Genomic DNA, 11,398 nt, shown 5'->3' on the forward strand with positions numbered 1-11,398 from the left:
AACCACGCAAGAACAAAATTCGTGTTTTTTTCTAATTAATTAACAACAAAAAAGCACATAATTTATTTAACGTAAAATAAATAATCAAAGAATTATCGTGTAACTCATTAATGAGGACCACGATTATAAATAAACGAATTATTATTATAAATAAAACCGCGCGTAAAATTCGAGTATAAAATTTTTTTCTTTTTTTCTAATTAATAATTAAACAACAAAAGCACATAATTTATTTGACGTATAATATCTAAATAATGTCTTTTTCAAACAAAATTATTATGTAACTCACTTAGACCGCGATTATAAATAAACAATTTATTATTATGAATAAAACTTTAAATTCGTGTAAATTTTTTTTCTAATTAATAATTAAATTAAAAACATAATTTATTTAACGTAAAATATTCAAAATAATCGTCTTTTTTCCGTAACTCATTAATGAGACCACGATTATAAATAAATATTAATTATTATTATAAATAAAACACGTGTAAAATTTTTCTAATTAATTAATTAAATACAATTAAATATATTTTATTTAACGTAAAATATCTAAAATAATTGTCTTTTTTCAAACAAAATTATTATGTAACTCATTACTTAGGACCACGATTATAAATAAACAATTTATTATTATAAATAAAACCGCGCGTAAAATTCGTGTAAAATTTTTTTTTCTTTTTTTTTCTAATTAATTAATTAAACAATCGAAAGCACATAATTTATTTGACGTATAATATCTAAAATAATCGTCTTTTTTCAAACAAAATTATTATGTAACTCATTACTTAGGACCGCGATTATAAATAAACGAGTTATTATTTTAAACAAAACCACGTGGCAAAAGGGAAATAAGCGTAAATTTTTTATTTATTAATTAAACAATTAAAAGCACATAATTTATTTAACGTAAAATATTTAAAATAATCGTCTTTTTTCAAAGGAAATTATCGTGTAACTCATTAATGAGGACCACGATTATAAATAAACAAATTATTATTAAAAATAAAACCACGCGGCAAGAACAAAATTCGTATAAAATTATTTTATAATCACTGTCCTAATTAATGAGTTACACGATAATTTTCTTTGAAAAAAGACGATTATTTTGAATATTTTACGTTAAATAAATTATGTGCTTTTAATTGTTTAATTAATTAATTAGAAAAAAAAAAAAAAAAAATTTTACACGAATTTTGTTCTTGCCGCGCGGTTTTATTTATAATAATAAATTGTTTATTTATAATCGCGGTCCTAAGTAATGAGTTACATAATAATTTTGTTTGAAAAAAGACAATTATTTTAGATATTTTACGTTAAAGTATTTATGTGCTTTTGATTGTTTAATTAATTAATTAGAAAAAAAAAAAAAAAAAATTTTACACGAATTTTGTTCTTGCCGCGTGGTTTTATTTATAATAATAATTCGTTTATTCATAATCGTGGTCCTCATTAATGAGTTACACGATAATTTTCTTTGAAAAAAGACGCTTATTTTGAATATTTTACGTTAAAGTATTTATGTGCTTTTAATTGTTTAATTAATTAATTAGAAAAAAAAAAAAAAAAAATTTTACACGAATTTTGTTCTTGCCGCGTGGTTTTATTTATAATAATAATTCGTTTATTTATAATCGTGGTCCTCATTAATGAGTTACACGATAATTTTCTTTGAAAAAAGACGATTATTTTGATTATTTTACGTTAAATAAATTATGTGCTTTTAATTGTTTAATTAATTAATTAGAAAAAAAAAAAAAAAAAATTTTACACGAATTTTGTTCTTGCCGCGCGGTTTTATTTATAATAATAAATTGTTTATTTATAATCGCGGTCCTAAGTAATGAGTTACATAATAATTTTGTTTGAAAAAATACAATTATTTTAGATATTTTACGTTAAAGTATTTATGTGCTTTTAATTGTTTAATTAATTAATTAGAAAAAAAAAAAAAAAAAATTTTACACGAATTTTGTTCTTGCCGCGTGGTTTAATTTATAATAATAATTCGTTTATTTATAATCGTGGTCCTCATTAATGAGTTACACGATAATTTTCTTTGAAAAAAGACGATTATTTTGAATATTTTACGTTAAATAAATTATGTGCTTTTAATTGTTTAATTAATTAATTAGAAAAAAAAAAAAAAAAAATTTTACACGAATTTTGTTCTTGCTGCGCGGTTTTATTCATAATAATAAATTGTTTATTTATAATCGCGGTCCTAAGTAATGAGTTACATAATAATTTTGTTTGAAAAAAGACAATTATTTTAGATATGTTACGTTAAAGTATTTATGTGCTTTTGATTGTTTAATTAATTAATTAGAAAAAAAAAAAAAAAAAATTTTACACGAATTTTGTTCTTGCCGCGTGGTTTTATTTATAATAATAATTCGTTTATTTATAATCGTGGTCCTCATTAATGAGTTACACGATAATTTTCTTTGAAAAAAGACGATTATTTTGAATATTTTACGTTAAATAAATTATGTGCTTTTAACTGTTTGATTAATTAATTAGAAAAAAAAAAAAAAAAAATTTTACACGAATTTTGTTCTTGCTGCGCGGTTTTATTCATAATAATAAATTGTTTATTTATAATCGCGGTCCTAAGTAATGAGTTACATAATAATTTTGTTTGAAAAAAGACAATTATTTTAGATATTATACGTCAAATAAATTATGTGCTTTTGATTGTTTAATTAATTAATTAGAAAAAAAAAGAAAAAAAAATTTTACCCCAATTTTACGCGCGGTTTTATTTATAATAATAATTCGTTTATTTATAATCGTGGTCCTCATTAATGAGTTACACGATAATTTTCTTTGAAAAAAGACGATTATTTTGAATATTTTACGTTAAATAAATTATGTGCTTTTAATTGTTTAATTAATTAATTAGAAAAAAAAAAAAAAAAAATTTTACACGAATTTTGTTCTTGCCGCGCGGTTTTATTTATAATAATAAATTGTTTATTTATAATCGCGGTCCTAAGTAATGAGTTACATAATAATTTTGTTTGAAAAAATACAATTATTTTAGATATTTTACGTTAAAGTATTTATGTGCTTTTAATTGTTTAATTAATTAATTAGAAAAAAAAAAAAAAAAAATTTTACACGAATTTTGTTCTTGCCGCGTGGTTTTATTTATAATAATAATTCGTTTATTTATAATCGTGGTCCTCATTAATGAGTTACACGATAATTTTCTTTGAAAAAAGACGATTATTTTGATTATTTTACGTTAAATAAATTATGTGCTTTTAATTGTTTAATTAATTAATTAGAAAAAAAAAAAAAAAAAATTTTACACGAATTTTGTTCTTGCCGCGCGGTTTTATTTATAATAATAAATTGTTTATTTATAATCGCGGTCCTAAGTAATGAGTTACATAATAATTTTGTTTGAAAAAAGACAATTATTTTAGATATTTTACGTTAAAGTATTTATGTGCTTTTGATTGTTTAATTAATTAATTAGAAAAAAAATTTTACACGAATTTTGTTCTTGCCGCGTGGTTTAATTTATAATAATAATTCGTTTATTTATAATCGTGGTCCTCATTAATGAGTTACACGATAATTTTCTTTGAAAAAAGACGATTATTTTGAATATTTTACGTTAAATGAATTATGTGCTTTTAATTGTTTAATTAATTAATTAGAAAAAAAAAAAAAAAAAATTTTACACGAATTTTGTTCTTGCCGCGCGGTTTTATTTATAATAATAAATTGTTTATTTATAATCGCGGTCCTAAGTAATGAGTTACATAATAATTTTGTTTGAAAAAAGACAATTATTTTAGATATGTTACGTTAAAGTATTTATGTGCTTTTGATTGTTTAATTAATTAATTAGAAAAAAAAAAAAAAAAAATTTTACACGAATTTTGTTCTTGCCGCGTGGTTTTATTTATAATAATAATTCGTTTATTTATAATCGTGGTCCTCATTAATGAGTTACACGATAATTTTCTTTGAAAAAAGACGATTATTTTGAATATTTTACGTTAAATAAATTATGTGCTTTTAATTGTTTAATTAATTAATTAGAAAAAAAAAAAAAAAAAATTTTACACGAATTTTGTTCTTGCTGCGCGGTTTTATTCATAATAATAAATTGTTTATTTATAATCGCGGTCCTAAGTAATGAGTTACATAATAATTTTGTTTGAAAAAAGACAATTATTTTAGATATTATACGTCAAATAAATTATGTGCTTTTGATTGTTTAATTAATTAATTAGAAAAAAAAAGAAAAAAAAATTTTACCCCAATTTTACGCGCGGTTTTATTTATAATAATAATTCGTTTATTTATAATCGTGGTCCTCATTAATGAGTTACACGATAATTTTCTTTGAAAAAAGACGATTATTTTGAATATTTTACGTTAAATAAATTATGTGCTTTTAATTGTTTAATTAATTAATTAGAAAAAAAAAAAAAAAAAATTTTACACGAATTTTGTTCTTGCCGCGCGGTTTTATTTATAATAATAAATTGTTTATTTATTATTGCGGTCCTCATTAATGAGTTACATCATGATTTCGTTTAAAAAAAGACGGTCATTTTACATATTTTCAATTATTAAATATTCGCTGTCGATACTTTAATCAAATAACTAGAAAAAAAAAATATAAATATACACCCGAATTTTGGTCTCCACGAGAGCGGTTTGTATAGCATTTTTCCCCTCTTTTCCTTTTCTTATTCTATTCGTATGCCTATAGCCGTGCTGTTCAATGGTGGGGGATCGGCCGCCTTACCGTTTTGCCGTTTCTACTAGTTTTAGTGGCGAACTAAGTGGCTAGATTCAGCTGCATTTTTTTGTTTCAATTCGGAAATTTCTTTATTTTTCCTTTCTTCTTCAAGCTTGAATCTTAATTTTTCTGAATCTTCTTGAAATAATCTTGTCTCGAAATTCGGATTGAATGGATTTAATGGTGTATTCAAGTTTATTAAATTGAAACTTACGTTTACCCCGTTTTTGAATTGTTGATTTTTTCATAATACCAAATTTTTCAAACTATTTCTCTTTCGAATTGATCGTGCTTCTACCCTGACAGTTTTTTTCTGTCTGGACCGTAATATAACTCCCTTCTTTGTCTAAGATTATATCTTTTTACGGGTTGGCTTATTTCCGTTTTTTCACTCGACATTAGAGATTATTACAATTTTTACTCAATGCCAAAATTTATGTGGCTAAATAAGGACCACCATCCATTAAATACGATAAAGGGAATTTCGTTGCAAGATTATTGTTGTTTGTCAAGGCTCTTATTATTTATTCCCCCCAAATTTGCAATTAGCTTATTAATTAAAATGATAAAAACTTAAATTATTATTTGTATACTTGCGTTATCCACAGAAATTGAAATTTGTAAATAAATAAAAATTTGAAAAGGGTTAAATTTTTAATTATCTATATTCAAACTTGAAATTTCCAAGAATAATTCTAATTCTGTATCAATAAATGATTTGAATAGTTCATTAATTGTAAAAGAAATGATTTCAACTTAGACGTAGGTTCGAATCCTAATAAAAACAAAATTTTTTTTTTGTAAATAAGTAAAAATTTGAAACAAAAGTTAAATTTTAATCAATTAATTTCAATTCTAAAATTTATAAAAACAATAATAATTCTGTTTGTTGAATGATTTGAATAATTCATTAAAAATGATTTTATCATAGACGTGGGTTCGAATCCCAGTGAAAACAATGTTATTTTTTTTTGTAAATAAGTAAAAATTTAAACAGGTTAAATTTTTATTGATTAAATTTAATTTTATAATTTATTAGAATAATATCAATTCTGTATCAATGAATGATATACGTAGTCTATTAACTTTTATCTAGAAAAGTTTAAGTTTCTATACACATGTTTAGCGTTCAAATCCAGGTATGGGTGAAAAAAAAAAAAAAACGAGATGGTTATGTATCTATTATTTAAATAAAATCGGTTTTTATTTATTAAAGTGTGTAAATAGATGAATATTTGAAAAGGAAGTAATAATACATTGATTATAAAAAATATAATCTGAGTTCGTATTGATTTACAATATGTAAATGTTCAATATTTAAAAACGGAATAATAGTATATCTATTATGTAAATAAAATCGGTTTTTATTTATTAAAACGTCTAAAGAAATAAATATTTAAAAATGGAATAATAATATATTGATTATTAAAATTATGATCGCAATCGTATTAATTTACAATGTGTAAATGTCAAGTATTTAAAAGGGGATAATAATGTATTGTTTATTTGAATAAAATCGATTTTTATTTATTACGAATGTGTAAATAAATAAATATTTTAAAAAGGGAGTAATAATGTACTGAATATTTGAATAAAATCGATTTTTATTTATTATAAACATGTGAATAAATACATAATTCAAAGGGGAATAATAATGTATTGAATATTCAACTTAAGTCCATTTTTATTTATTAAAACGTGTAAATTGAATAAGTATTCAAGAAGGGAATAATAATATATTGATTATTAAAAATATAATTAGAATTCGTAATTATTTACATTATGTAAATGTTAAATATTTAAAAACGGAATAATAGTATATCTATTATTTAAATAGAATCGGTTTTTATTTATTAAAACGTCTAAATAAATAAATATTTAAAAAGGGAATAATAATATATTGATTATCAAAATTATGATCGCAATCGTATTAATTTACAATGTGTAATAAGTATTTAAAAGGGGGTAATAATGTATTGCTTTTTTGAATAAAATCGATTTTTATTTATTACAAATGTGTAAATGAATAAATATTTTAAAAAGGGAGTAATAATGTATTGAATATTTAAATAAAATCGATTTTTATTTATTGAAATAAATTGATAATAGTTGTTTTAATTAAAAGGGAGGACTTGACAGCCGACATCGATGGGTTGCACCGCCATTGCATTTTCTAATGGTGGCTAAAGGTTGTTGGGACTCGCCCTTCAGTGTTGGCTAGGCCCGCTTGCCTCGCTGTTCTAGTAACGCCTATTCGAAGGAGGGGTTTGGGCCTTGGGGGTGTTTGCCGTGCTTCCGTAATGGCCGAACTTCTCCCCTAGATCAAATTTCTCCCGTGTGTCGCGTTTTTCTTATTTAAATTCGTTTCGCGCGATATATAATAAAGTCAACTAATTTATTACTAATGTATGCGTAATAATTATTTAAAAAAAATAAAATAAATTCTAAAAACTAGATTAATGAATTTATTATTACTGTATGCGTAATCATTATTGAAGAAAAGGAGATTAAATCCCCAATATTTAAAACAATTAATTTGTTATTAATGTATGCGTAATTGAAAAAGTAAAATAAATTCCAAATATTTAAATCAATGGATTTATTATTACTGTATGCGTAGTAATTATTGAAAAATGGAAAATAAATCCCCAATATTAAAATCAATTAATTTGTTATTAATGTATGCGTAGTTGAAAGAGTAAAATAAATTCCAGAAAATTAAATCAATTAATTTATTATTACTGTATTCGTAATCGTTATTAAAAAGGAAATTAAATCCCCAATATTTAAAACAATTAATATATTATTACTGTACGCGTAATAATTATTGAAAAGTAAATTAAATCCCAGATATTTAAATTTTTATGTATACGTAATAATTATTGAGAAAAAATAAAGTAAATTCCAATTTTTCCATATCAATTAATCTATCGTAATAATTATTGGAAAAGGAAATTGGCCTTAAAAATGGCCTTATTTTTTTGGCCTCCCAAAAATGGCCTCAAAAAATGACCAAAAGAGGCCAAAAACATAAGGACATTTTTTAAAGCCATTTTTGAGAAGACAAAAAAAAATAAGGCCATTTTTTGAGGCCATTTTTGAGAGGCCAAAAATATAAGGCCATTTTAAAGGGCCATTTTTAAGAGGCCAAAAAAAATAAGACCATTTTTTGAGGCCATTTTTTCCATGTACGAGGTTCAGGTCGTCTTTTTTTTAACTATATTTTACCATGTTGCCATAGTATTTACGGCAAGCTGAAATAACAGACGAACTTCCCGGCTCTGATAATAATTATTGAAAAGGAAATTAAATCCCATAATTTTAAACCAAGGAATTTATTTTTTTTTTTTTGCGTACTAATTGTTGGAAAAGGACAATAAATCCCAAATATTCAAAACATTTAATTTGTTATAATGATTATTGAAAAAGAAATTGAATCCCAAAATTTTAAACCAAGTAATTTTTTTTTTTGTTTGCGTACTAATTGTTGGAAAAGGACAATAAATCCCAAATATTCAAATCCATTAATTTAACATTAATGTATGCGTAATAATTATCGAAAAAGGAAAATAAATTCTTAATATATAAATCAATTTATTTATTATTAATGTATGCGTATTACTCGTTGGAAAAGGACAATAAATCCCAAATATTTAAATTGATCAAATTATTATTAATTTCTGTATAATAATTATTGAGAAAGAGAATCAAATTCCCAATATATATTAATCAATTAGCTTATTGTTAATATGTGTATATGAATTTTTGAAAATAATTGTTGTAGAAGGGAATTAAATCCCAAATTTTATTTTTTAGCTTCGAACTTCGATATTAGCTTCAAACTACAAAATTGAAAAACCATCTGATAATAGTGTGGAAGTTGAAACAAAATATTTCAGTAAAGGCAGTTTTGAGGTTTTACAATCATCAGATCTGAGCCAGATATTTAAGGAAAATTTAGAACAGTTTATAGAGGATGTTCAGGAAGCTAAATTAAATGGATCTGGTTCGGAACTGCATGAAATCCTTCGTCTTGACATCCAAATAAATGATTACATACCACTGCAAGGTGGTAATTTATCTTTCTGAAAACTCATTCAGTTGTGAACGTTAAAAATTCAGATAGTTTTTGTATTAATTGGTCAGTTTTAGCATGTTTATACAAGGTGTCGAAAAATAATGAGCGTGTCAGTCATTATATAAAACATCTCGTTAAATTGAATTGCAGCAGAATATTTTTTCCAATAACATGAGAAAAAATCAAAAATTTTGAAAAACAAAATAAGTTGAAAATCAATATTTGTGGGACAGAGAATATTGATGATGATGATGATGAAACTGATGTTGAAAAAAAAAAAAAAAAACGTAGAAAGGACAAAATTGCACCATATTATATGAGCAAAAATAAATCTATTCATTAAACAATTCATCTTTTAACGGTCAAAAGAGAAGGAGTAGAACCAGAAGAAAACGATGATGATGATAATAATGATGATGAGTTTGATTCACAAAAGAATTTATCACAATATCATTTCGCCTGGATTAAAAAATTGTCAAGATTAGTAAGTGCACAAATTTCTAAACATGATGGAAGGAAAATAATTTGTGATCGCTGCTTATGTCATCTTCAATCTCAACAATAAAATCATGAAAAACAATGTATCGAAAAATGTAAAAGTGCAATGATATTACCGACTGCAAAAAATAATATTTAAAAATTTATAAACTATAAACATCAATTAATGGTACTATATAGTATCATCAATACGGTACGGTTATAGTGATTTAAAATGTTTTTTGGAAAAAGTGCAGAGTGAAGAAATTGAAAAAAATCGAATTCATCAAATACATGTTCCAAGTAGTGCAGCATATTATTTGAAGTGTAGTTATGACAGTTCACTTTCTAAGTTCAATCTTCATAGACGTAAAAAATCAATTGAATAGTTTATTACCGAGCTTGAACAAAAAGCTCATCAAGTCAATAAAATAAACTGTCGGTGGTTGCACTCCAGTGGCGACAGCACCTAGATCGGGAGCGATTTCTGCGGAAGCCTGGCTTGGTGTCCGTTGGAAGTTTCTCTTCATCATCAGGTCATGATGCTTGGCTCGATCGTAGCCACTTCCAACATCAGCCATCTTACCAACTGGTTGCTTCGCCTTTCTAATACCAAAAGATGGCATTCTGAAGTCTCTGTTTGGTGTCGGGATCCGAGGGGAGGGAGTTCGTGAATCTCTTGGAGATGCATGAGAGCTCCTGCCAGTTATGGAAGTACATCTTCTCTTGGCATCACAAGCTACGCCATCGTCTTCACGTTGACGTTTGAGTGCTGTGACTCCTCTGACGTCATTACGCCATGGTAGGGGATCCTTCGCGAACTGTTCTACCAGTAAACGGACTACATGTCCGAGATCCGAAACGGGTGTGTTAACAACCCCTGGACTGAATGCCTCAGAACGTTCTGACGTTGAACGACTACGGGTCATGATGATATCGACCTCAACGTCATCGTGATCCTTTGCGTCAACCACTTTGTCTGATTGGATATCTTCATCGAGAACGGAGAATCTAACCTCTTCTACAGGATCCAGCTTGACCTTTTCGGGAGTGAGGGGCAATTCTGGAACTAGTTCTATGTCGCTCCACTCTTTGATTTCCTCGACCACCTTCTCCAAGATGATCGATATCCAAGCTTGCCAAAGAAGCAACTAATGGACTCATTGTCCCTGGAGCTGGTTAAGCAGTGGAGAAAGTGGCCTCTGCAGCACCTCCGGTCGCATGCTTCTCTTGATCCCTGGACATCTTGTTTATCAAGGTATCCAGGTTCATATTGACCTTGTCTATATGGACTATCATCAACATTGTCATAGTGAACTAAATAGCCAATTCATGAAACAACAAATAATAAAAAAGACATTTTTTTTTTAAATTTACTTGATCCATTTTAAATCAGGAATCCTGTTCCATCCCTGATCAGCTATCCTGGCTCTAACCTTACAATCTGGCCAAGTTTGTAACAAGAAGCTAGTGGCATATTTTTAAAAGTATTCTTCTTGAAGCAAACCATCTATGGTTCCAAACAAGACACTATATCAGCATGAAACAAACAGGATATTGTTCATATATCAAGACTTTTTTTTTCTTATTACAAACCAATTATTGTTTATACATATTGTCTAAAAGTTTTCTTCTAAAAAATAGAAGAAGTTTTTTTCAGTGTGAAGAAAAATAATTCTAAATTACGAACATAAAAGTTAATTTACTGGTGTAATTTCATCTCTTCAGATTCAAATGTACAATGGAAAGAGAAAATTGACGATGAGATTCAGATAAACCTCCATGCTGATGATAATAAAAATGAAGAAAGTGCAGATGTTAAGAGAATAGAAAATATTCTTAAAAGATTAATTAGAACACAATCTTGGACGATACCAACGCCATTAATTGAATAAAAAATAATAATACATCGAGTGAATTTCGTAGGCAGAGTAATGAGTATTCAAAAAAAAAAAATCTTTTTGACGAGGCGTGTAAGTCACTACACTGCAAGTGTTGCTTGGGCAAAGCCGGATGGAGAAGAAATATCCATGGCTTTTGCAAATAGATCAGCTGCTCTTTTCAGAGGAAAACCA

Source organism: Aphidius gifuensis, linkage group LG1 (assembly GCF_014905175.1).
Source record: "Aphidius gifuensis isolate YNYX2018 linkage group LG1, ASM1490517v1, whole genome shotgun sequence".
Classification (NCBI taxonomy): domain Eukaryota; kingdom Metazoa; phylum Arthropoda; class Insecta; order Hymenoptera; family Braconidae; genus Aphidius; species Aphidius gifuensis.